Source organism: Cololabis saira, unplaced genomic scaffold (genome assembly GCF_033807715.1).
Source record: "Cololabis saira isolate AMF1-May2022 unplaced genomic scaffold, fColSai1.1 scf059, whole genome shotgun sequence".
NCBI lineage: Eukaryota > Metazoa > Chordata > Actinopteri > Beloniformes > Belonidae > Cololabis > Cololabis saira.
The window spans coordinates 142,688-167,401 of record NW_026906223.1 but is presented as its reverse complement, the minus strand read 5'-3'; the positions used below and the strand labels follow the sequence as shown (position 1 = coordinate 167,401).

Genomic DNA, 24,714 nt, shown 5'->3' with positions numbered 1-24,714 from the left:
TTTTTTAAGAGTGTTGCACATTGTATGGCTTTCAGACATTTTGAATAAGTCTCAGCTTTCAGGTATTGTTCCTCTGTGCCAGTCTAGAGAGGTCACTTACGAACAGCTATAGGCCCGTATAAAACCTCCCCTTTCTTAGTAAAATCATAGAAAAAGCTGTTTTTCAACGTGTGTACAAACTCCTAACATTAAATAACTGTTTTGATGTTCTCCTTCACATCGCAGCACTCAGGCAGTTCTAGTTAAAGTCCGTAATGACATCCGCTCCAACACGGATAGTGGCAACATTTCAATCGTGGTCTCACAGTGCTGCATTTGACATGGTTGACCATAATACCTTGATAGACCGGTTGAAGAACTAGGTGGGACTTTCTGGCACAGCACTTGCCTGGTTGAAGTCCTATGAGTTTTGCTACTTGGAGGAGAAAACTACAACTTACATAAGTCACTGGGGCTCGTCCGGGAATTGAACCCGGGACCTCTCGCACCCTAAGCGAGAATCATAAAACTAGACCAACGAGCCATAAATCTCATAACTGGCAACACATAAAATGTTTTCTAAATTAAAAAAACAGATTCCCATGTCACATCATCATCAACATTTAGAAGCTCAAGCAGGGCTGTTGACATGCAAGTGTGACTGTGAGACTGTTAGATTGGGACGATCTCCATGGAAACAACATCAATTCGATGACTGAGTGCATTACAGAGTACACTAATATCTGCGACAAAGTTGAGAAAATCAGACAGTCAGTCAGTGTTTCAATGGTAGATACAGGGTATATTCCACCTCTGTGTCCAATGAGAAAAACCTGGACACAATTCTCTCTAAATACTCATAGGAACCTGGCTGACATCATACACCAGCTGAATTCCACCACTTGTTGCCATGATACTCTGTCAAAAGGGTTTTTTAAGAGTGTTGCACATTGTATGGCTTTCAGACATTTTGAATAAGTCTCAGCTTTCAGGTATTGTTCCTCTGTGCCAGTCTAGAGAGGTCACTTACGAACAGCTATAGGCCCGTATAAAACCTCCCCTTTCTTAGTAAAATCATAGAAAAAGCTGTTTTTCAACGTGTGTACAAACTCCTAACATTAAATAACTGTTTTGATGTTCTCCTTCACATCGCAGCACTCAGGCAGTTCTAGTTAAAGTCCGTAATGACATCCGCTCCAACACGGATAGTGGCAACATTTCAATCGTGGTCTCACAGTAATGCATTTGACATGGTTGACCATAATACCTTGATAGACCGGTTGAAGAACTAGGTGGGACTTTCTGGCACAGCACTTGCCTGGTTGATGTCCTATGAGTTTTGCTACTTGGAGGAGAAAACTACAACTTACATAAGTCACTGGGGCTCGTCCGGGAATTGAACCCGGGACCTCTCGCACCCTAAGCGAGAATCATACTACTAGACCAACGAGCCATAAATCTCATAACTGGCAACACATAAAATGTTTTGTAAATTAAAAAAACAGATTCCCATGTCACATCATCATCAACATTTAGAAGCTCAAGCAGGGCTGTTGACATGCAAGTGTGACTGTGAGACTGTTAGATTGGGACGATCTCCATGGAAACAACATCAATTCGATGACTGAGTGCATTACAGAGTACACTAATTTCTGCGACAAAGTTGAGAAAATCAGACAGTCAGTCAGTGTTTCAATGGTAGATACAGGGTATATTCCACCTCTGTGTCCAATGAGAAAAACCTGGACACAATTCTCTCTAAATACTCATAGGAACCTGGCTGACATCATACACCAGCTGAATTCCACCACTTGTTGCCATGATACTCTGTCAAAAGGGTTTTTTAAGAGTGTTGCACATTGTATGGCTTTCAGACATTTTGAATAAGTCTCAGCTTTCAGGTATTGTTCCTCTGTGCCAGTCTAGAGAGGTCACTTACGAACAGCTATAGGCCCGTATAAAACCTCCCCTTTCTTAGTAAAATCATAGAAAAAGCTGTTTTTCAACGTGTGTACAAACTCCTAACATTAAATAACTGTTTTGATGTTCTCCTTCACATCGCAGCACTCAGGCAGTTCTAGTTAAAGTCCGTAATGACATCCGCTCCAACACGGATAGTGGCAAAATTCAATCGTGGTCTCACAGTGCTGCATTTGACATGGTTGACCATAATACCTTGATAGACCGGTTGAAGAACTAGGTGGGACTTTCTGGCACAGCACTTGCCTGGTTGAAGTCCTATGAGTTTTGCTACTTGGAGGAGAAAACTACAACTTACATAAGTCACTGGGGTTCGTCCGGGAATTGAACCCGGGACCTCTCGCACCCTAAGCGAGAATCATACTACTAGACCAACGAGCCATAAATCTCATAACTGGCAACACATAAAATGTTTTCTAAATTAAAAAACAGATTCCCATGTCACATCATCATCAACATTTAGAAGCTCAAGCAGGGCTGTTGACATGCAAGTGTGACTGTGAGACTGTTAGATTGGGACGATCTCCATGGAAACAACATCGATTCGATGACTGAGTGCATTACAGAGTACACTAATTTCTGCGACAAAGTTGAGAAAATCAGACAGTCAGTCAGTGTTTCAATGGTAGATACAGGGTATATTCCACCTCTGTGTCCAATGAGAAAAACCTGGACACAATTCTCTCTAATTACTCAAAGGAACCTGGCTGACACCATACACCAGCTGAATTCCACCACTTGCTGCCTTGATACGCTGGCAACAAGGTTTTTAAGAGTGTTGCACATTGTATGGCTTTCAGACATTTTGAATAAGTCTCAGCTTTCAGGTATTGTTCCTCTGTGCCAGTCTAGAGAGGTCACTTACGAACAGCTATAGGCCCGTATAAAACCTCCCCTTTCTTAGTAAAATCATAGAAAAAGCTGTTTTTCAACGTGTGTACAAACTCCTAACATTAAATAACTGTTTTGATGTTCTCCTTCACATCGCAGCACTCAGACAGTTCTAGTTAAAGTCCGTAATGACATCCGCTCCAACACGGATAGTGGCAACATTTCAATCGTGGTCTTACAGTGCTGCATTTGACATGGTTGACCATAATACCTTGATAGACCGGTTGAAGAACTAGGTGGGACTTTCTGGCACAGCACTTGCCAGGTTGAAGTCCTATGAGTTTTGCTACTTGGAGGAGAAAACTACAACTTACATAAGTCACTGGGGCTCGTCCGGGAATTGAACCCAGGACCTCTCGCACCCTAAGCGAGAATCATACTACTAGACCAACGAGCCATAAATCCCATAACTGGCAACACATAAAATGTTTTCTAAATTAAAAAAACAGATTCCCATGTCACATCATCATCAACATTTAGAAGCTCAAGCAGGGCTGTTGACATGCAAGTGTGACTGTGAGACTGTTAGATTGGGACGATCTCCATGGAAACAACATCGATTCGATGACTGAGTGCATTACAGAGTACACTAATTTCTGCGACAAAGTTGAGAAAATCAGACAGTCAGTCAGTGTTTCAATGGTAGATACAGGGTATATTCCACCTCTGTGTCCAATGAGAAAAACCTGGACACAATTCTCTCTAATTACTCAAAGGAACCTGGCTGACACCATACACCAGCTGAATTCCACCACTTGCTGCCTTGATACGCTGGCAACAAGGTTTTTAAGAGTGTTGCACATTGTATGGCTTTCAGACATTTTGAATAAGTCTCAGCTTTCAGGTATTGTTCCTCTGTGCCAGTCTAGAGAGGTCACTTACGAACAGCTATAGGCCCGTATAAAACCTCCCCTTTCTTAGTAAAATCATAGAAAAAGCTGTTTTTCAACGTGTGTACAAACTCCTAACATTAAATAACTGTTTTGATGTTCTCCTTCACATCGCAGCACTCAGACAGTTCTAGTTAAAGTCCGTAATGACATCCGCTCCAACACGGATAGTGGCAACATTTCAATCGTGGTCTTACAGTGCTGCATTTGACATGGTTGACCATAATACCTTGATAGACCGGTTGAAGAACTAGGTGGGACTTTCTGGCACAGCACTTGCCAGGTTGAAGTCCTATGAGTTTTGCTACTTGGAGGAGAAAACTACAACTTACATAAGTCACTGGGGCTCGTCCGGGAATTGAACCCAGGACCTCTCGCACCCTAAGCGAGAATCATACTACTAGACCAACGAGCCATAAATCCCATAACTGGCAACACATAAAATGTTTTCTAAATTAAAAAAACAGATTCCCATGTCACATCATCATCAACATTTAGAAGCTCAAGCAGGGCTGTTGACATGCAAGTGTGACTGTGAGACTGTTAGATTGGGACGATCTCCATGGAAACAACATCGATTCGATGACTGAGTGCATTACAGAGTACACTAATTTCTGCGACAAAGTTGAGAAAATCAGACAGTCAGTCAGTGTTTCAATGGTAGATACAGGGTATATTCCACCTCTGTGTCCAATGAGAAAAACCTGGACACAATTCTCTCTAATTACTCAAAGGAACCTGGCTGACACCATACACCAGCTGAATTCCACCACTTGCTGCCTTGATACGCTGGCAACAAGGTTTTTAAGAGTGTTGCACATTGTATGGCTTTCAGACATTTTGAATAAGTCTCAGCTTTCAGGTATTGTTCCTCTGTGCCAGTCTAGAGAGGTCACTTACGAACAGCTATAGGCCCGTATAAAACCTCCCCTTTCTTAGTAAAATCATAGAAAAAGCTGTTTTTCAACGTGTGTACAAACTCCTAACATTAAATAACTGTTTTGATGTTCTCCTTCACATCGCAGCACTCAGACAGTTCTAGTTAAAGTCCGTAATGACATCCGCTCCAACACGGATAGTGGCAACATTTCAATCGTGGTCTTACAGTGCTGCATTTGACATGGTTGACCATAATACCTTGATAGACCGGTTGAAGAACTAGGTGGGACTTTCTGGCACAGCACTTGCCAGGTTGAAGTCCTATGAGTTTTGCTACTTGGAGGAGAAAACTACAACTTACATAAGTCACTGGGGCTCGTCCGGGAATTGAACCCAGGACCTCTCGCACCCTAAGCGAGAATCATACTACTAGACCAACGAGCCATAAATCTCATAACTGGCAACACATAAAATGTTTTCTAAATTAAAAAAACAGATTCCCATGTCACATCATCATCAACATTTAGAAGCTCAAGCAGGGCTGTTGACATGCAAGTGTGACTGTGAGACTGTTAGATTGGGACGATCTCCATGGAAACAACATCAATTCGATGACTGAGTGCATTACAGAGTACACTAATTTCTGCGACAAAGTTGAGAAAATCAGACAGTCAGTCAGTGTTTCAATGGTAGATACAGGGTATATTCCACCTCTGTGTCCAATGAGAAAAACCTGGACACAATTCTCTCTAAATACTCATAGGAACCTGGCTGACATCATACACCAGCTGAATTCCACCACTTGTTGCCATGATACTCTGTCAAAAGGGTTTTTTAAGAGTGTTGCACATTGTATGGCTTTCAGACATTTTGAATAAGTCTCAGCTTTCAGGTATTGTTCCTCTGTGCCAGTCTAGAGAGGTCACTTACGAACAGCTATAGGCCCGTATAAAAACTCCCCTTTCTTAGTAAAATCATAGAAAAAGCTGTTTTTCAACGTGTGTACAAACTCCTAACATTAAATAACTGTTTTGATGTTCTCCTTCACATCGCAGCACTCAGCAAGTTCTAGTTAAAGTCCGTAATGTCATCCGCTCCAACACGGATAGTGGCAACATTTCAATCGTGGTCTCACAGTGCTGCATTTGACATGGTTGACCATAATACCTTGATAGACCGGTTGAAGAACTAGGTGGGACTTTCTGGCACAGTACTTGCCTGCTTGAAGTCCTATGAGTTTTGCTACTTGGAGGAGAAAACTACAACTTACATAAGTCACTGGGGCTCGTCCGGGAATTGAACCCAGGACCTCTCGCACCCGAAGCGAGAATCATACTACTAGACCAACGAGCCATAAATCTCATAACTGGCAACACATAAAATGTTTTGTAAATTAAAAAAACAGATTCCCATGTCACATCATCATCAACATTTAGAAGCTCAAGCAGGGCTGTTGACATGCAAGTGTGACTGTGAGACTGTTAGATTGGGACGATCTCCATGGAAACAACATCAATTCGATGACTGAGTGCATTACAGAGTACACTAATTTCTGCGACAAAGTTGAGAAAATCAGACAGTCAGTCAGTGTTTCAATGGTAGATACAGGGTATATTCCACCTCTGTGTCCAATGAGAAAAACCTGGACACAATTCTCTCTAAATACTCATAGGAACCTGGCTGACATCATACACCAGCTGAATTCCACCACTTGTTGCCATGATACTCTGTCAAAAGGGTTTTTTAAGAGTGTTGCACATTGTATGGCTTTCAGACATTTTGAATAAGTCTCAGCTTTCAGGTATTGTTCCTCTGTGCCAGTCTAGAGAGGTCACTTACGAACAGCTATAGGCCCGTATAAAACCTCCCCTTTCTTAGTAAAATCATAGAAAAAGCTGTTTTTCAACGTTGGTACAAACTCCTAACATTAAATAACTGTTTTGATGTTCTCCTTCACATCGCAGCACTCAGACAGTTGTAGTTAAAGTCCGTAATTACATGCGCTCCAATACGGCTAGTGGCAACATTTCAATCGTGGTCTCACAGTGCTGCATTTGACATGGTTGACCATAATACCTTGATAGACCGGTTGAAGAACTAGGTGGGACTTTCTGGCACAGCACTTGCCTGGTTGAAGTCCTATGAGTTTTGCTACTTGGAGGAATGAATGAATGAATGAATTAATCTTTTTTTCGGCTTGTACAGAACAAGATGAAAAGGAAGAGAAAAAAAAAAAAAAAAAAAAAAATCAACATTTCTTTTGCCGAAAAGGTGTAGGCTGAAGCCGTAGCTTATAGTGCCTACCCTTTTTTCTTTTGATCAGCAAAAAAATATGAGACATTAGCTTTTACTCAGTGAAAACAAACAATACATAAAGAAGAAAAAAAATAAATAAATAAGTAAGACAAAATATAAAATTGACATTTCACATCCTAGAATGTTTTTGATAGTATACTTTATAATTATAGTGTTTTATATTTATTTACAATATTTTCTTTAAACAATTTCTTAAACTTCTTAAACTTCTTAAAAAGGAGAAAACTACAACTTACATAAGTCACTGGGGCTCGTCCGGGAATTGAACCCAGGACCTCTCGCACCCAAAGCGAGAATCATACTACTAGACCAACGAGCCATAAATCTCATAACTGGCAACACATAAAATGTTTTGTAAATTAAAAAACAGGGTTCCCATGTCACATCATCATCAACATTTAGAAGCTCAAGCAGGGCTGTTGACATGTAAGTGTGACTGTGAGACTGTTAGATTGGGACGATCTCCATGGAAACAACATCAATTCGATGACTGAGTGCATTACAGAGTACAATAATTTCTGCAACAAAGTTGAGAAAATCAGACAGTCAGTCAGTGTTTCAATGGTAGACACAGGATATATTCCACCTCTGTGTCCAATGAGAGAAACCTGGAGACAATTATCTCTAATTACTCATACGAACCTGGCTGACATCATACACCAGCTGAATTCCACCACTTGCTGCCATGATACTCTGGCAACAGGGTTTTTTAAGAGTGTTGCACATTGTATTGCTTTCAGACATTTTGAATAAGTCTCAGCTTTCAGGTATTGTTCCACTGTGTCAGTCTAGAGAGGTCACTTATGAACAGTTATAGGCCTGTATAAAACCTGCCTTTCTTAGTAAAATCGTAGAAAAAACTTTTTTTCAACGTGTGTAAAAGCTCCTAACATTAAATAACTGTTTCGATATTCTCCTTCACATCGCAGCACTGAGACAGTTCTAGTTAAAGTCCGTAATGACATGTACTCCAATACGGCAACATTTCAATTGTGGTCTCACAGTGCTGCATTTGACATGGTTGACCATAATACCTTGATAGACCGGTTGAAGAACTAGGTGGGACTTTCTGGCACAGCACTTGCCTGGTTGAAGTCCTATGAGTTTTGCTACTTGGAGGAGAAAACTACAACTTACATAAGTCACTGGGGCTCGTCCGGGAATTGAACCCGGGACCTCTCGCACCCAAAGCGAGAATCATACTACTAGACCAACGAGCCATAAAACTCATAACTGGCAACACATAAAATGTTTTCTAAATTAAAAAACAGGGTTCCCATGTCACATCATCATCAACATTTAGAAGCTCAAAGAGGGCTGTTGACATGTGAGTGTGACTGTGAGACTGTTAGATTGGGACGATCTCCATGAAAACAACATCAATTCGATGACTGAGTGCATTACAGAGTACAATAATTTCTGCAACAAAGTTGAGAAAATCAGACAGTCAGTCAGTGTTTCAATGGTAGACTCAGGATATATATTCCACCTATGTGTCCAATGAGAGAAACCTGGACACAATTCTCTCTAATTACTCAAAGGAACCTGGCTGACACCATACACCACCTGAATTCCACCACTTGCTGCCTTGATACGCTGGCAACAAGGTTTTTAAGAGTGTTGCACATTGTATGGCCTCAGGGCTTTCAGATATTTTGAATAAGTCTCAGCTTTCAGGTATTACTCCTCTGCGCCAGTCTAGAGAGGTCACTTATGAACAGCTATAGGCCCGTATAAAACCTCCCCTTTCTTCGTAAAATCATAGAATAATCTGTTTTTCAACGTGTGTACAAACTCCTAACATTAAGGAACTGTTTTTAAGTTCTCCAGTCAAGTTTCCACATTCCAGCATTGAGACAGTTCTAGTTAACGTCCATAAAGACATCCGCTCCAATACAGATATTGGCAACATTCAATTGTGGTCTCACAGTGCTGCATTTGACATGGTTGACCATAATACCTTGATAGACCGGTTGAAGAACTGGTTGGGACTTTCTGGCACAGCACTTGCCTGGTTGAAGTCCTGTGAGTTTTGCTACCTGGAGGAGAAAACTACAACTTACATAAGTCACTGGGGCTCGTCCGGGAATAGAACCCGGGACCTCTCGCACCCAAAGCGAGAATCATACTACTAGACCAACGAGCCATAAAACTCATAACTGGCAACACATAAAATGTTTTCTAAATTAAAAAACAGGGTTCCCATGTCACATCATCATCAACATTTAGAAGCTCAAGCAGGGCTGTTGACATGTGAGTGTGACTGTGAGACTGTTAGATTGGGACGATCTCCATGGAAACAACATCAATTCGATGACTGAGTGCATTACAGAGTACACTAATTTCTGCAACAAAGTTGAGAAAATCAGACAGTCAGTCAGTGTTTCAAAGGTAAACACAGGATATATTCCACCTCTGTGTCCAATGAGAGAAACCTTGACACAATTATCTCTAATTACTCATAGCAACCTGGCTGACATCATACACCAGCTGAATTCCACCACTTGCTGCCATGATACTCTGGCAACAGGGTTTTTTAAGAGTGTTGCACATTGTATTGCTTTCAGACATTTTGAATAAGTCTCAGCTTTCAGGTATTGTTCCACTGTGTCAGTCTAGAGAGGTCACTTATGAACAGTTATAGGCCTGTATAAAACCTGCCTTTCTTAGTAAAATCGTAGAAAAAACTTTTTTTCAACGTGTGTAAAAGCTCCTAACATTAAATAACTGTTTCGATGTTCTCCTTCACATCGCAGCACTGAGACAGTTCTAGTTAAAGTCCGTAATGACATGTACTCCAATACGGCTAGTGGCAACATTTCAATTGTGGTCTCACAGTGCTGCATTTGACATGGTTGACCATAATACCTTGATAGACCGGTTGAAGAACTAGGTGGGACTTTCTGGCACAGCACTTGCCTGGTTGAAGTCCTATGAGTTTTGCTACTTGGAGGAGAAAACTACAACTTACATAAGTCACTGGGGCTCGTCCGGGAATTGAACCCGGGACCTCTCGCACCCAAAGCGAGCATCATACTACTAGACCAACGAGCCATAAAACTCATAACTGGCAACACATAAAATGTTTTCTAAATTAAAAAACAGGGTTCCCATGTCACATCATCATCAACATTTAGAAGCTCAAGCAGGGCTGTTGACATGTGAGTGTGACTGTGAGACTGTTAGATTGGGACGATCTCCATGGAAACAACATCAATTCGATGACTGAGTGCATTACAGAGTACACTAATTTCTGCAACAAAGTTGAGAAAATCAGACAGTCAGTCAGTGTTTCAATGGTAGACACAGGATATATTCTACCTCTGTGTCCAATGAGAGAAACCTGGAGACAATTATCTCTAATTACTCATACGAACCTGGCTGACATCATACACCACCTGAATTCCACCACTTGCTGCCATGATACTCTGGCAACAGGGTTTTTTAAGAGTGTTGCACATTGTATTGCTTTCAGACATTTTGAATAAGTCTCAGCTTTCAGGTATTGTTCCACTGTGTCAGTCTAGAGAGGTCACTTATGAACAGTTATAGGCCTGTATAAAACCTGCCTTTCTTAGTAAAATCGTAGAAAAAACTTTTTTTCAACGTGTGTAAAAGCTCCTAACATTAAATAACTGTTTCGATGTTCTCCTTCACATCGCAGCACTGAGACAGTTCTAGTTAAAGTCCGTAATGACATGTACTCCAATACGGCTAGTGGCAACATTTCAATTGTGGTCTCACAGTGCTGCATTTGACATGGTTGACCATAATACCTTGATAGACCGGTTGAAGAACTAGGTGGGACTTTCTGGCACAGCACTTGCCTGGTTGAAGTCCTATGAGTTTTGCTACTTGGAGGAGAAAACTACAACTTACATAAGTCACTGGGGCTCGTCCGGGAATTGAACCCGGGACCTCTCGCACCCAAAGCGAGAATCATACTACTAGACCAACGAGCCATAAAACTCATAACTGGCAACACATAAAATGTTTTCTAAATTAAAAAACAGGGTTCCCATGTCACATCATCATCAACATTTAGAAGCTCAAGCAGGGCTGTTGACATGTGAGTGTGACTGTGAGACTTTTAGATTGGGACGATCTCCATGGAAACAACATCAATTCGATGACTGAGTGCATTACAGAGTACAATAATTTCTGCAACAAAGTTGAGAAAATCAGACAGTCAGTCAGTGTTTCAATGGTAGACTCAGGATATATATTCCACCTATGTGTCCAATGAGAGAAACCTGGACACAATTCTCTCTAATTACTCAAAGGAACCTGGCTGACACCATACACCACCTGAATTCCACCACTTGCTGCCTTGATACGCTGGCAACAAGGTTTTTAAGAGTGTTGCACATTGTATGGCCTCAGGGCTTTCAGATATTTTGAATAAGTCTCAGCTTTCAGGTATTACTCCTCTGCGCCAGTCTAGAGAGGTCACTTATGAACAGCTATAGGCCCGTATAAAACCTCCCCTTTCTTCGTAAAATCATAGAATAATCTGTTTTTCAATGTGTGTACAAACTCCTAACATTAAGGAACTGTTTTTATGTTCTCCAGTCAAGTTTCCACATTCCAGCATTGAGACAGTTCTAGTTAACGTCCATAATGACATCCGCTCCAATACGGATAGTGGCAACATTTCAATTGTGGTCTCACAGTGCTGCATTTGACATGGTTGACCATAATACCTTGATAGACCGGTTGAAGAACTGGTTGGGACTTTCTGACACAGCACTTGCCTGGTTGAAGTCCTATGAGTTTTGCTACCTGGAGGAGAAAACTACAACTTACATAAGTCACTGGGGCTCGTCCGGGAATTGAACCCGGGACCTCTCGCACCCAAAGCGAGAATCATACTACTAGACCAACGAGCCAAAAAACTCATAACTGGCAACACATAAAATGTTTTCTAAATTAAAAAACAGGGTTCCCATGTCACATCATCATCAACATTTAGAAACTCAAGCAGGGCTGTTGACATGTGAGTGTGACTGTGAGACTGTTAGATTGGGACGATCTCCATGGAAACAACATCAATTCGATGACTGAGTGCATTACAGAGTACAATAATTTCTGCAACAAAGTTGAGAAAATCAGACAGTCAGTCAGTGTTTCAATGGTAGACACAGGATATATTCCACCTCTGTGTCCAATGAGAGAAACCTTGACACAATTATCTCTAATTACTCATAGCAACCTGGCTGACATCATACACCAGCTGAATTCCACCACTTGCTGCCATGATACTCTGGCAACAGGGTTTTTTAAGAGTGTTGCACATTGTATTGCTTTCAGACATTTTGAATAAGTCTCAGCTTTCAGGTATTGTTCCACTGTGTCAGTCTAGAGAGGTCACTTATGAACAGTTATAGGCCTGTATAAAACCTGCCTTTCTTAGTAAAATCGTAGAAAAAACTTTTTCAACGTGTGTAAAAGCTCCTAACATTAAATAACTGTTTCGATATTCTCCTTCACATCGCAGCACTGAGACAGTTCTAGTTAAAGTCTGTAATGACATGTAATCCAATACGGCTAGCGGCAACATTTCAATTGTGGTCTCACAGTGCTGCATTTGACATGGTTGACCATAATACCTTGATAGACCGGTTGAAGAACTGGTTGGGATTTCTGGCACAGCACTTGCCTGGTTGAAGTCCTGTGAGTTTTGCTACCTGGAGGAGAAAACTACAACTTACATAAGTCACTGGGGCTCGTCCGGGAATAGAACCCGGGACCTCTCGCACCCAAAGCAAGAATCATACTACTAGACCAACGAGCCATAAATCTCATAACTGGCAACACATAAAATGTTTTGTAAATTAAAAAAACAGATTCCCATGTCACATCATCATCAACATTTAGAAGCTCAAGCAGGGCTGTTGACATGCAAGTGTGACTGTGAGACTGTTAGATTGGGACGATCTCCATGGAAACAACATCAATTCGATGACTGAGTGCATTACAGAGTACACTAATTTCTGCGACAAAGTTGAGAAAATCAGACAGTCAGTCAGTGTTTCAATGGTAGATACAGGGTATATTCCACCTCTGTGTCCAATGAGAAAAACCTGGACACAATTCTCTCTAAATACTCATAGGAACCTGGCTGACATCATACACCAGCTGAATTCCACCACTTGTTGCCATGATACTCTGTCAAAAGGGTTTTTAAGAGTGTTGCACATTGTATGGCTTTCAGACATTTTGAATAAGTCTCAGCTTTCAGGTATTGTTCCTCTGTGCCAGTCTAGAGAGGTCACTTACGAACAGCTATAGGCCCGTATAAAACCTCCCCTTTCTTAGTAAAATCATAGAAAAAGCTGTTTTTCAACGTGTGTACAAACTCCTAACATTAAATAACTGTTTTGATGTTCTCCTTCACATCGCAGCACTCAGGAAGTTCTAGTTAAAGTCCGTAATGACATCCGCTCCAACACGGATAGTGGCAAAATTCAATCGTGGTCTCACAGTGCTGCATTTGACATGGTTGACCATAATACCTTGATAGACCGGTTGAAGAACTAGGTGGGTCTTTCTGGCACAGCACTTGCCTGGTTGAAGTCCTATGAGTTTTGCTACTTGGAGGAGAAAACTACAACTTACATAAGTCACTGGGGCTCGTCCGGGAATTGAACCCGGGACCTCTCGCACCCTAAGCGAGAATCATACTACTAGACCAACGAGCCATAAATCTCACAACTGGCAACACATAAAATGTTTTCTAAATTAAAAAAACAGATTCCCATGTCACATCATCATCAACATTTAGAAGCTCAAGCAGGGCTGTTGACATGCAAGTGTGACTGTGAGACTGTTAGATTGGGACGATCTCCATGGAAACAACATCAATTCGATGACTGAGTGCATTACAGAGTACACTAATTTCTGCGACAAAGTTGAGAAAATCAGACAGTCAGTCAGTGTTTCAATGGTAGATACAGGGTATATTCCACCTCTGTGTCCAATGAGAAAAACCTGGACACAATTCTCTCTAAATACTCATAGGAACCTGGCTGACATCATACACCAGCTGAATTCCACCACTTGTTGCCATGATACTCTGTCAAAAGGGTTTTTAAGAGTGTTGCACATTGTATGGCTTTCAGACATTTTGAATAAGTCTCAGCTTTCAGGTATTGTTCCTCTGTGCCAGTCTAGAGAGGTCACTTACGAACAGCTATAGGCCCGTATAAAACCTCCCCTTTCTTAGTAAAATCATAGAAAAAGCTGTTTTTCAACGTGTGTACAAACTCCTAACATTAAATAACTGTTTTGATGTTCTCCTTCACATCGCAGCACTCAGACAGTTCTAGTTAAAGTCCGTAATGACATCCGCTCCAACACGGATAGTGGCAACATTTCAATCGTGGTCTCACAGTGCTGCTTTTGACATGGTTGACCATAATACCTCGATAGACCGGTTGAAGAACTAGGTGGGACTTTCTGGCACAGCACTTGCCTGGTTGAAGTCCTATGAGTTTTGCTACTTGGAGGAGAAAACTACAACTTACATAAGTCACTGGGGCTCGTCCGGGAATTGAACCCGGGACCTCTCGCACCCTAAGCGAGAATCATACTACTAGACCAACGAGCCATAAAGCTCATAACTGGCAACACATAAAATGTTTTCTAAATTAAAAAAACAGATTCCCATGTCACATCATCATCAACATTTAGAAGCTCAAGCAGGGCTGTTGACATGCAAGTGTGACTGTGAGACTGTTAGATTGGGACGATCTCCATGGAAACAACATCAATTCGATGACTGAGTGCATTACAGAGTACACTAATTTCTGCGACAAAGTTGAGAAAATCAGACAGTCAGTCAGTGTTTCAATGGTAGATACAGGGTATATTCCACCTCTGTGTCCAATGAGAAAAACCTGGACACAATTCTCTCTAAATACTCATAGGAACCTGGCTGACATCATACACCAGCTGAATTCCACCACTTGTTGCCATGATACTCTGTCAAAAGGGTTTTTAAGAGTGTTGCACATTGTATGGCTTTCAGACATTTTGAATAAGTCTCAGCTTTCAGGTATTGTTCCTCTGTGCCAGTCTAGAGAGGTCACTTACGAACAGCTATAGGCCCGTATAAAACCTCCCCTTTCTTAGTAAAATCATAGAAAAAGCTGTTTTTCAACGTGTGTACAAACTCCTAACATTAAATAACTGTTTTGATGTTCTCCTTCACATCGCAGCACTCAGGAAGTTCTAGTTAAAGTCCGTAATGACATCCGCTCCAACACGGATAGTGGCAAAATTCAATCGTGGTCTCACAGTGCTGCATTTGACATGGTTGACCATAATACCTTGATAGACCGGTTGAAGAACTAGGTGGGACTTTCTGGCACAGCACTTGCCTGGTTGAAGTCCTATGAGTTTTGCTACTTGGAGGAGAAAACTACAACTTACATAAGTCACTGGGGCTCGTCCGGGAATTGAACCCGGGACCTCTCGCACCCTAAGCGAGAATCATACTACTAGACCAACGAGCCATAAATCTCATAACTGGCAACACATAAAATGTTTTCTAAATTAAAAAAACAGATTCCCATGTCACATCATCATCAACATTTAGAAGCTCAAGCAGGGCTGTTGACATGCAAGTGTGACTGTGAGACTGTTAGATTGGGACGATCTCCATGGAAACAACATCAATTCGATGACTGAGTGCATTACAGAGTACACTAATTTCTGCGACAAAGTTGAGAAAATCAGACAGTCAGTCAGTGTTTCAATGGTAGATACAGGGTATATTCCACCTCTGTGTCCAATGAGAAAAACCTGGACACAATTCTCTCTAAATACTCATAGGAACCTGGCTGACATCATACACCAGCTGAATTCCACCACTTGTTGCCATGATACTCTGTCAAAAGGGTTTTTTAAGAGTGTTGCACATTGTATGGCTTTCAGACATTTTGAATAAGTCTCAGCTTTCAGGTATTGTTCCTCTGTGCCAGTCTAGAGAGGTCACTTACGAACAGCTATAGGCCCGTATAAAACCTCCCCTTTCTTAGTAAAATCATAGAAAAAGCTGTTTTTCAACGTGTGTACAAACTCCTAACATTAAATAACTGTTTTGATGTTCTCCTTCACATCGCAGCACTCAGGCAGTTCTAGTTAAAGTCCGTAATGACATCCGCTCCAACACGGATAGTGGCAAAATTCAATCGTGGTCTCACAGTGCTGCATTTGACATGGTTGACCATAATACCTTGATAGACCGGTTGAAGAACTAGGTGGGACTTTCTGGCACAGCACTTGCCTGGTTGAAGTCCTATGAGTTTTGCTACTTGGAGGAGAAAACTACAACTTACATAAGTCACTGGGGTTCGTCCGGGAATTGAACCCGGGACCTCTCGCACCCTAAGCGAGAATCATACTACTAGACCAACGAGCCATAAATCTCATAACTGGCAACACATAAAATGTTTTCTAAATTAAAAAAACAGATTCCCATGTCACATCATCATCAACATTTAGAAGCTCAAGCAGGGCTGTTGACATGCAAGTGTGACTGTGAGACTGTTAGATTGGGACGATCTCCATGGAAACAACATCAATTCGATGACTGAGTGCATTACAGAGTACACTAATTTCTGCGACAAAGTTGAGAAAATCAGACAGTCAGTCAGTGTTTCAATGGTAGATACAGGGTATATTCCACCTCTGTGTCCAATGAGAAAAACCTGGACACAATTCTCTCTAAATACTCATAGGAACCTGGCTGACATCATACACCAGCTGAATTCCACCACGTGTTGCCATGATACTCTGTCAAAAGGGTTTTTTAAGAGTGTTGCACATTGTATGGCTTTCAGACATTTTGAATAAGTCTCAGCTTTCAGGTATTGTTCCTCTGTGCCAGTCTAGAGAGGTCACTTACGAACAGCTATAGGCCCGTATAAAACCTCCCCTTTCTTAGTAAAATCATAGAAAAAGCTGTTTTTCAACGTGTGTACAAACTCCTAACATTAAATAACTGTTTTGATGTTCTCCTTCACATCGCAGCACTCAGGCAGTTCTAGTTAAAGTCCGTAATGACATCCGCTCCAACACGGATAGTGGCAACATTTCAATCGTGGTCTCACAGTGCTGCATTTGACATGGTTGACCATAATACCTTGATAGACCGGTTGAAGAACTAGGTGGGACTTTCTGGCACAGCACTTGCCTGGTTGAAGTCCTATGAGTTTTGCTACTTGGAGGAGAAAACTACAACTTACATAAGTCACTGGGGCTCGTCCGGGAATTGAACCCGGGACCTCTCGCACCCTAAGCGAGAATCATACTACTAGACCAACGAGCCATAAATCTCATAACTGGCAACACATAAAATGTTTTCTAAATTAAAAAAAACAGATTCCCATGTCACATCATCATCAACATTTAGAAGCTCAAGCAGGGCTGTTGACATGCAAGTGTGACTGTGAGACTGTTAGATTGGGACGATCTCCATGGAAACAACATCAATTCGATGACTGAGTGCATTACAGAGTACACTAATTTCTGCGACAAAGTTGAGAAAATCAGACAGTCAGTCAGTGTTTCAATGGTAGATACAGGGTATATTCCACCTCTGTGTCCAATGAGAAAAACCTGGACACAATTCTCTCTAAATACTCATAGGAACCTGGCTGACATCATACACCAGCTGAATTCCACCACTTGTTGCCATGATACTCTGTCAAAAGGATTTTTTAAGAGTGTTGCACATTGTATGGCTTTCAGACATTTTGAATAAGTCTCAGCTTTCAGGTATTGTTCCTCTGTGCCAGTCTAGAGAGGTCACTTACGAACAGCTATAGGCCCGTATAAAACCTCCCCTTTCTTAGTAAAATCATAGAAAAAGCTGTTTTTCAACGTGTGTACAAACTCCTAACATTAAATAACTGTTTTGATGTTCTCCTTCACATCGCAGCACTCAGACAGTTCTAGTTAAAGTCCGTAATGACATCCGCTCCAACACGGATAGTGGCAACATTTCAATCGTGGTCTCACAGTGCTGCATTTGACATGGTTGACCATAATACCTTGTTGGACCGGTTGAAGAACTAGGTGGGACTTTCTGGCACAGCACTTGCCTGGTTGAAGTCCTATGAGTTTTGCTACTTGGAGGAGAAAACTACAACTTACATAAGTCACTGGGGCTCGTCCGGGAATTGAACCCGGGACCTCTCGCACCCGAAGCGAGAATCATACTACTAGACCAACGAGCCATAAATCTCATAACTGGCAACACATAAAATGTTTTCTAAATTAAAAAAACAGATTCCCATGTCACATCATCATCAACATTTAGAAGCTCAAGCAGGGCTGTTGACATGCAAGTGTGACTGTGAGACTGTTAGATTGGGACGATCTCCATGGAAACAACATCAATTCGATGACTGAGTGCATTACAGAGTACACTAATTTCTGCGACAAAGTTGAGAAAATCAGAAAGTCAGTCAGTGTTTCAATGGTAGATACAGGGTATATTCCACCTCTGTGTCCAATGAGAAAAACCTGGACACAATTCTCTCTAAATACTCATAGGAACCTGGCTGACATCATACACCAGTTGAAATCCACCACTTGTTGCCATGATACTCTGTCAAAAGGGTTTTTTAAGAGTGTTGCACATTGTATGGCTTTCAGACATTTTGAATAAGTCTCAGCTTTCAGGTATTGTTCCTCTGTGCCAGTCTAGAGAGGTCACTTACGAACAGCTATAGGCCCGTATAAAACCTCCCCTTTCTTAGTAAAATCATAGAAAAAGCTGTTTTTCAACGTGTGTACAAACTCCTAACATTAAATAACTGTTTTGATGTTCTCCTTCACATCACAGCACTCAGGCAGTTCTAGTTAAAGTCCGTAATGACATCCGCTCCAACACGGATAGTGGCAACATTTCAATCGTGGTCTCACAGTGCTGCATTTGACATGGTTGACCATAATACCTTGATAGACCGGTTGAAGAACTAGGTGGGACTTTCTGGCACAGCACTTGCCTGGTTGAAGTCCTATGAGTTTTGCTACTTGGAGGAGAAAACTACAACTTACATAAGTCACTGGGGCTCGTCCGGGAATTGAACCCGGGACCTCTCGCACCCTAAGCGAGAATCATACTACTAGACCAACGAGCCATAAATCTCATAACTGGCAACACATAAAATGTTTTCTAAATTAAAAAAACAGATTCCCATGTCACATCATCATCAACATTTAGAAGCTCAAGCAGGGCTGTTGACATGCAAGTGTGACTGTGAGACGGTTAGATTGGGACGATCTCCATGGAAACAACATCAATTCGATGACTGAGTGCATTACAGAGTACACTAATTTCTGCAACAAAGTTGAGAAAATCAGACAGTCAGTCAGTGTTTCAATGGTAGATACAGGATATATTCCACCTCTGTGTCCAATGAGAAAAACCTGGACACAATTCTCTCTAAATACTCATAGGAACCTGGCTGACATCATACACCAGCTGAATTCCACCACTTGTTGCCATGATACTCTGTCAAAAGGGTTTTTTAAGAGTGTTGCACATTGTATGGCTTTCAGACATTTTGAATAAGTCTCAGCTTTCAGGTATTGTTCCTCTGTGCCAGTCTAGAGAGGTCACTTACGAACAGCTATAGGCCCGTATAAAACCTCCCCTTTCTTAGTAAAATCATAGAAAAAGCTGTTTTTCAACGTGTGTACAAACTCCTAACATTAAATAACTGTTTTGATGTTCTCCTTCACATCGCAGCACTCAGGCAGTTCTAGTTAAAGTCCGTAATGACATCCGCTCCAACACGGATAGTGGCAACATTTCAATCGTGGTCTCACAGTGCTGCATTTGACATGGTTGACCATAATACCTTGATAGACCGGTTGAAGAACTAGGTGGGACTTTCTGGCACAGCACTTGCCTGGTTGAAGTCCTATGAGTTTTGCTACTTGGAGGAGAAAACTACAACTTACATAAGTCACTGGGGCTCGTCCGGGAATTGAACCCGGGACCTCTCGCACCCTAAGCGAGAATCATACTACTAGACCAACGAGCCATAAATCTCATAACTGGCAACACATAAAATGTTTTCTAAATTAAAAAAACAGATTCCCATGTCACATCATCATCAACATTTAGAAGCTCAAGCAGGGCTGTTGACATGCAAGTGTGACTGTGAGACTGTTAGATTGGGACGATCTCCATGGAAACAACATCAATTCGATGACTGAGTGCATTACAGAGTACACTAATTTCTGCAACAAAGTTGAGAAAATCAGACAGTCAGTCAGTGTTTCAATGGTAGATACAGGGTATATTCCACCTCTGTGTCCAATGAGAAAAACCTGGACACAATTCTCTCTAAATACTCATAGGAACCTGGCTGACATCATACACCAGCTGAATTCCACCACTTGTTGCCATGATACTCTGTCAAAAGGGTTTTTTAAGAGTGTTGCACATTGTATGGCTTTCAGACATTTTGAATAAGTCTCAGCTTTCAGGTATTGTTCCTCTGTGCCAGTCTAGAGAGGTCACTTACGAACAGCTATAGGCCCGTATAAAACCTCCCCTTTCTTAGTAAAATCATAGAAAAAGCTGTTTTTCAACGTGTGTACAAACTCCTAACATTAAAAAACTGTTTTGATGTTCTCCTTCACATCGCAGCACTCAGGCAGTTCTAGTTAAAGTCCGTAATGACATCCGCTCCAACACGGATAGTGGCAACATTTCAATCGTGGTCTCACAGTGCTGCATTTGACATGGTTGACCATAATACCTTGATAGACCGGTTGAAGAACTAGGTGGGACTTTCTGGCACAGCACTTGCCTGGTTGAAGTCCTATGAGTTTTGCTACTTGGAGGAGAAAACTACAACTTACATAAGTCACTGGGGCTCGTCCGGGAATTGAACCCGGGACCTCTCGCACCCGAAGCGAGAATCATACTACTAGACCAACGAGCCATAAATCTCATAACTGGCAACACATAAAATGTTTTCTAAATTAAAAAAACAGATTCCCATGTCACATCATCATCAACATTTAGAAGCTCAAGCAGGGCTGTTGACATGCAAGTGTGACTGTGAGACTGTTAGATTGGGACGATCTCCATGGAAACAACATCAATTCGATGACTGAGTGCATTACAGAGTACACTAATTTCTGCGACAAAGTTGAGAAAATCAGACAGTCAGTCAGTGTTTCAATGGTAGATACAGGGTATATTCCACCTCTGTGTCCAATGAGAAAAACCTGGACACAATTCTCTCTAAATACTCATAGGAACCTGGCTGACATCATACACCAGCTGAATTCCACCACTTGTTGCCATGATACTCTGTCAAAAGGGTTTTTTAAGAGTGTTGCACATTGTATGGCTTTCAGACATTTTGAATAAGTCTCAGCTTTCAGGTATTGTTCCTCTGTGCCAGTCTAGAGAGGTCACTTACGAACAGCTATAGGCCCGTATAAAACCTCCCCTTTCTTAGTAAAATCATAGAAAAAGCTGTTTTTCAACGTGTGTACAAACTCCTAACATTAAATAACTGTTTTGATGTTCTCCTTCACATCGCAGCACTCAGGCAGTTCTAGTTAAAGTCCGTAATGACATCCGCTCCAACACGGATAGTGGCAACATTTCAATCGTGGTCTCACAGTGCTGCATTTGACATGGTTGACCATAATACCTTGATAGACCGGTTGAAGAACTAGGTGGGACTTTCTGGCACAGCACTTGCCTGGTTGAAGTCCTATGAGTTTTGCTACTTGGAGGAGAAAACTACTACTTACATAAGTCACTGGGGCTCGTCCGGGAATTGAACCCGGGACCTCTCGCACCCTAAGCGAGAATCATACTACTAGACCAACGAGCCATAAATCTCATAACTGGCAACACATAAAATGTTTTCAAAATTAAAAAAACAGATTCCCATGTCACATCATCATCAACATTTAGAAGCTCAAGCAGGGCTGTTGACATGCAAGTGTGACTGTGAGACTGTTAGATTGGGACGATCTCCATGGAAACAACATCAATTCGATGACTGAGTGCATTACAGAGTACACTAATTTCTGCGACAAAGTTGAGAAAATCAGACAGTCAGTCAGTGTTTCAATGGTAGATACAGGGTATATTCCACCTCTGTGTCCAATGAGAAAAACCTGGACACAATTCTCTCTAAATACTCATAGGAACCTGGCTGACATCATACACCAGCTGAATTCCACCACTTGTTGCCATGATACTCTGTCAAAAGGGTTTTTTAAGAGTGTTGCACATTGTATGGCTTTCAGACATTTTGAATAAGTCTCAGCTTTCAGGTATTGTTCCTCTGTGCCAGTCTAGAGAGGTCACTTACGAACAGCTATAGGCCCGTATAAAACCTCCCCTTTCTTAGTAAAATCATAGAAAAAGCTGTTTTTCAACGTGTGTACAAACTCCTAACATTAAATAACTGTTTTGATGTTCTCCTTCACATCGCAGCACTCAGGCAGTTCTAGTTAAAGTCCGTAATGACATCCGCTCCAACACGGATAGTGGCAACATTTCAATCGTGGTCTCACAGTGCTGCATTTGACATGGTTGACCATAATACCTTGATAGACCGGTTGAAGAACTAGGTGGGACTTTCTGGCACAGCACTTGCCTGGTTGAAGTCCTATGAGTTTTGCTACTTGGAGGAGAAAACTACAACTTACATAAGTCACTGGGGCTCATCCGGGAATTGAACCCGGGACCTCTCGCACCCTAAGCGAGAATCATACTACTAGACCAACGAGCCATAAATCTCATAACTGGCAACACATAAAATGTTTTCTAAATTAAAAAAACAGATTCCCATGTCACATCATCATCAACATTTAGAAGCTCAAGCAGGGCTGTTGACATGCAAGTGTGACTGTGAGACTGTTAGATTGGGACGATCTCCATGGAAACAACATCAATTCGATGACTGAGTGCATTACAGAGTACACTAATTTCTGCAACAAAGTTGAGAAAATCAGACAGTCAGTCAGTGTTTCAATGGTAGATACAGGGTATATTCCACCTCTGTGTCCAATGAGAAAAACCTGGACACAATTCTCTCTAAATACTCATAGGAACCTGGCTGACATCATACACCAGCTGAATTCCACCACTTGTTGCCATGATACTCTGTCAAAAGGGTTTTTTAAGAGTGTTGCACATTGTATGGCTTTCAGACATTTTGAATAAGTCTCAGCTTTCAGGTATTGTTCCTCTGTGCCAGTCTAGAGAGGTCACTTACGAACAGCTATAGGCCCGTATAAAACCTCCCCTTTCTTAGTAAAATCATAGAAAAAGCTGTTTTTCAACGTGTGTACAAACTCCTAACATTAAATAACTGTTTTGATGTTCTCCTTCACATCGCAGCACTCAAACAAGTCCGTAATGACATCCGCTCCAACACGGATAGTGGCAACATTTCAATCGTGGTCTCACAGTGCTGCATTTGACATGGTTGACCATAATACCTTGATAGACCGGTTGAAGAACTAGGTGGGACTTTCTGGCACAGCACTTGCCTGGTTGAAGTCCTATGAGTTTTGCTACTTGGAGGAGAAAACTACAACTTACATAAGTCACTGGGGCTCGTCCGGGAATTGAACCCGGGACCTCTCGCACCCTAAGCGAGAATCATACTACTAGACCAACGAGCCATAAATCTCATAACTGGCAACACGTAAAATGTTTTCTAAATTAAAAAACAGGGTTCCCATGTCACATCATCATCAACATTTAGAAGCTCAAGCAGGGCTGTTGACATGTGAGTGTGACTGTGAGACTGTTAGATTGGGACGATCTCCATGGAAACAACATCAATTCGATGACTGAGTGCATTACAGAGTACACTAATTTCTGCGACAAAGTTGAGAAAATCAGACAGTCAGTCAGTGTTTCAATGGTAGATACAGGGTATATTCCACCTCTGTGTCCAATGAGAAAAACCTGGACACAATTCTCTCTAAATACTCATAGGAACCTGGCTGACATCATACACCAGCTGAATTCCACCACTTGTTGCCATGATACTCTGTCAAAAGGGTTTTTTAAGAGTGTTGCACATTGTATGGCTTTCAGACATTTTGAATAAGTCTCAGCTTTCAGGTATTGTTCCTCTGTGCCAGTCTAGAGAGGTCACTTACGAACAGCTATAGGCCCGTATAAAACCTCCCCTTTCTTAGTAAAATCATAGAAAAAGCTGTTTTTCAACGTGTGTACAAACTCCTAACATTAAATAACTGTTTTGATGTTCTCCTTCACATCGCAGCACTCAAACAAGTCCGTAATGACATCCGCTCCAACACGGATAGTGGCAACATTTCAATCGTGGTCTCACAGTGCTGCATTTGACATGGTTGACCATAATACCTTGATAGACCGGTTGAAGAACTAGGTGGGACTTTCTGGCACAGCACTTGCCTGGTTGAAGTCCTATGAGTTTTGCTACTTGGAGGAGAAAACTACAACTTACATAAGTCACTGGGGCTCGTCCGGGAATTGAACCCGGGACCTCTCGCACCCTAAGCGAGAATCATACTACTAGACCAACGAGCCATAAATCTCATAACTGGCAACACGTAAAATGTTTTCTAAATTAAAAAACAGGGTTCCCATGTCACATCATCATCAACATTTAGAAGCTCAAGCAGGGCTGTTGACATGTGAGTGTGACTGTGAGACTGTTAGATTGGGACGATCTCCATGGAAACAACATCAATTCGATGACTGAGTGCATTACAGAGTACACTA

The 24,714-nt window shown here is 41.6% G+C and overlaps 27 non-coding genes across 27 annotated transcripts; all 27 read right to left on the bottom strand.

Moving 5' to 3' along the window:
• Positions 1-451: 451 nt before the first annotated feature.
• On the bottom strand, positions 452-523 carry trnap-agg (transfer RNA proline (anticodon AGG)). Its single transcript has one exon. It is a non-coding gene; the product is annotated as a tRNA-Pro (tRNA).
• An 837-nt stretch (positions 524-1,360) lies between these two features.
• trnap-agg (transfer RNA proline (anticodon AGG)) lies at positions 1,361-1,432 on the bottom strand. The gene has a single exon. It is a non-coding gene; the product is annotated as a tRNA-Pro (tRNA).
• Positions 1,433-2,268: 836 nt separating this feature from the next.
• On the bottom strand, positions 2,269-2,340 carry trnap-agg (transfer RNA proline (anticodon AGG)). Its single transcript has one exon. It is a non-coding gene; the product is annotated as a tRNA-Pro (tRNA).
• Positions 2,341-3,175: 835 nt separating this feature from the next.
• trnap-agg (transfer RNA proline (anticodon AGG)) lies at positions 3,176-3,247 on the bottom strand. Its single transcript has one exon. It is a non-coding gene; the product is annotated as a tRNA-Pro (tRNA).
• An 836-nt stretch (positions 3,248-4,083) lies between these two features.
• On the bottom strand, positions 4,084-4,155 carry trnap-agg (transfer RNA proline (anticodon AGG)). The gene has a single exon. It is a non-coding gene; the product is annotated as a tRNA-Pro (tRNA).
• An 836-nt stretch (positions 4,156-4,991) lies between these two features.
• On the bottom strand, positions 4,992-5,063 carry trnap-agg (transfer RNA proline (anticodon AGG)). The gene has a single exon. It is a non-coding gene; the product is annotated as a tRNA-Pro (tRNA).
• An 837-nt stretch (positions 5,064-5,900) lies between these two features.
• Positions 5,901-5,972, bottom strand: trnap-cgg (transfer RNA proline (anticodon CGG)). Its single transcript has one exon. It is a non-coding gene; the product is annotated as a tRNA-Pro (tRNA).
• Positions 5,973-7,182: 1,210 nt separating this feature from the next.
• On the bottom strand, positions 7,183-7,254 carry trnap-ugg (transfer RNA proline (anticodon UGG)). The gene has a single exon. It is a non-coding gene; the product is annotated as a tRNA-Pro (tRNA).
• Positions 7,255-8,083: 829 nt separating this feature from the next.
• trnap-ugg (transfer RNA proline (anticodon UGG)) lies at positions 8,084-8,155 on the bottom strand. Its single transcript has one exon. It is a non-coding gene; the product is annotated as a tRNA-Pro (tRNA).
• An 854-nt stretch (positions 8,156-9,009) lies between these two features.
• trnap-ugg (transfer RNA proline (anticodon UGG)) lies at positions 9,010-9,081 on the bottom strand. The gene has a single exon. It is a non-coding gene; the product is annotated as a tRNA-Pro (tRNA).
• Positions 9,082-9,917: 836 nt separating this feature from the next.
• On the bottom strand, positions 9,918-9,989 carry trnap-ugg (transfer RNA proline (anticodon UGG)). The gene has a single exon. It is a non-coding gene; the product is annotated as a tRNA-Pro (tRNA).
• Positions 9,990-10,825: 836 nt separating this feature from the next.
• trnap-ugg (transfer RNA proline (anticodon UGG)) lies at positions 10,826-10,897 on the bottom strand. The gene has a single exon. It is a non-coding gene; the product is annotated as a tRNA-Pro (tRNA).
• Positions 10,898-11,752: 855 nt separating this feature from the next.
• On the bottom strand, positions 11,753-11,824 carry trnap-ugg (transfer RNA proline (anticodon UGG)). The gene has a single exon. It is a non-coding gene; the product is annotated as a tRNA-Pro (tRNA).
• Positions 11,825-12,657: 833 nt separating this feature from the next.
• Positions 12,658-12,729, bottom strand: trnap-ugg (transfer RNA proline (anticodon UGG)). Its single transcript has one exon. It is a non-coding gene; the product is annotated as a tRNA-Pro (tRNA).
• An 835-nt stretch (positions 12,730-13,564) lies between these two features.
• Positions 13,565-13,636, bottom strand: trnap-agg (transfer RNA proline (anticodon AGG)). The gene has a single exon. It is a non-coding gene; the product is annotated as a tRNA-Pro (tRNA).
• An 836-nt stretch (positions 13,637-14,472) lies between these two features.
• Positions 14,473-14,544, bottom strand: trnap-agg (transfer RNA proline (anticodon AGG)). The gene has a single exon. It is a non-coding gene; the product is annotated as a tRNA-Pro (tRNA).
• An 835-nt stretch (positions 14,545-15,379) lies between these two features.
• Positions 15,380-15,451, bottom strand: trnap-agg (transfer RNA proline (anticodon AGG)). The gene has a single exon. It is a non-coding gene; the product is annotated as a tRNA-Pro (tRNA).
• An 836-nt stretch (positions 15,452-16,287) lies between these two features.
• On the bottom strand, positions 16,288-16,359 carry trnap-agg (transfer RNA proline (anticodon AGG)). Its single transcript has one exon. It is a non-coding gene; the product is annotated as a tRNA-Pro (tRNA).
• An 837-nt stretch (positions 16,360-17,196) lies between these two features.
• On the bottom strand, positions 17,197-17,268 carry trnap-agg (transfer RNA proline (anticodon AGG)). Its single transcript has one exon. It is a non-coding gene; the product is annotated as a tRNA-Pro (tRNA).
• An 838-nt stretch (positions 17,269-18,106) lies between these two features.
• On the bottom strand, positions 18,107-18,178 carry trnap-cgg (transfer RNA proline (anticodon CGG)). Its single transcript has one exon. It is a non-coding gene; the product is annotated as a tRNA-Pro (tRNA).
• An 837-nt stretch (positions 18,179-19,015) lies between these two features.
• trnap-agg (transfer RNA proline (anticodon AGG)) lies at positions 19,016-19,087 on the bottom strand. The gene has a single exon. It is a non-coding gene; the product is annotated as a tRNA-Pro (tRNA).
• Positions 19,088-19,924: 837 nt separating this feature from the next.
• trnap-agg (transfer RNA proline (anticodon AGG)) lies at positions 19,925-19,996 on the bottom strand. The gene has a single exon. It is a non-coding gene; the product is annotated as a tRNA-Pro (tRNA).
• Positions 19,997-20,833: 837 nt separating this feature from the next.
• On the bottom strand, positions 20,834-20,905 carry trnap-cgg (transfer RNA proline (anticodon CGG)). Its single transcript has one exon. It is a non-coding gene; the product is annotated as a tRNA-Pro (tRNA).
• An 837-nt stretch (positions 20,906-21,742) lies between these two features.
• On the bottom strand, positions 21,743-21,814 carry trnap-agg (transfer RNA proline (anticodon AGG)). The gene has a single exon. It is a non-coding gene; the product is annotated as a tRNA-Pro (tRNA).
• Positions 21,815-22,651: 837 nt separating this feature from the next.
• On the bottom strand, positions 22,652-22,723 carry trnap-agg (transfer RNA proline (anticodon AGG)). Its single transcript has one exon. It is a non-coding gene; the product is annotated as a tRNA-Pro (tRNA).
• Positions 22,724-23,549: 826 nt separating this feature from the next.
• On the bottom strand, positions 23,550-23,621 carry trnap-agg (transfer RNA proline (anticodon AGG)). The gene has a single exon. It is a non-coding gene; the product is annotated as a tRNA-Pro (tRNA).
• Positions 23,622-24,447: 826 nt separating this feature from the next.
• trnap-agg (transfer RNA proline (anticodon AGG)) lies at positions 24,448-24,519 on the bottom strand. The gene has a single exon. It is a non-coding gene; the product is annotated as a tRNA-Pro (tRNA).
• Positions 24,520-24,714: the final 195 nt, after the last annotated feature.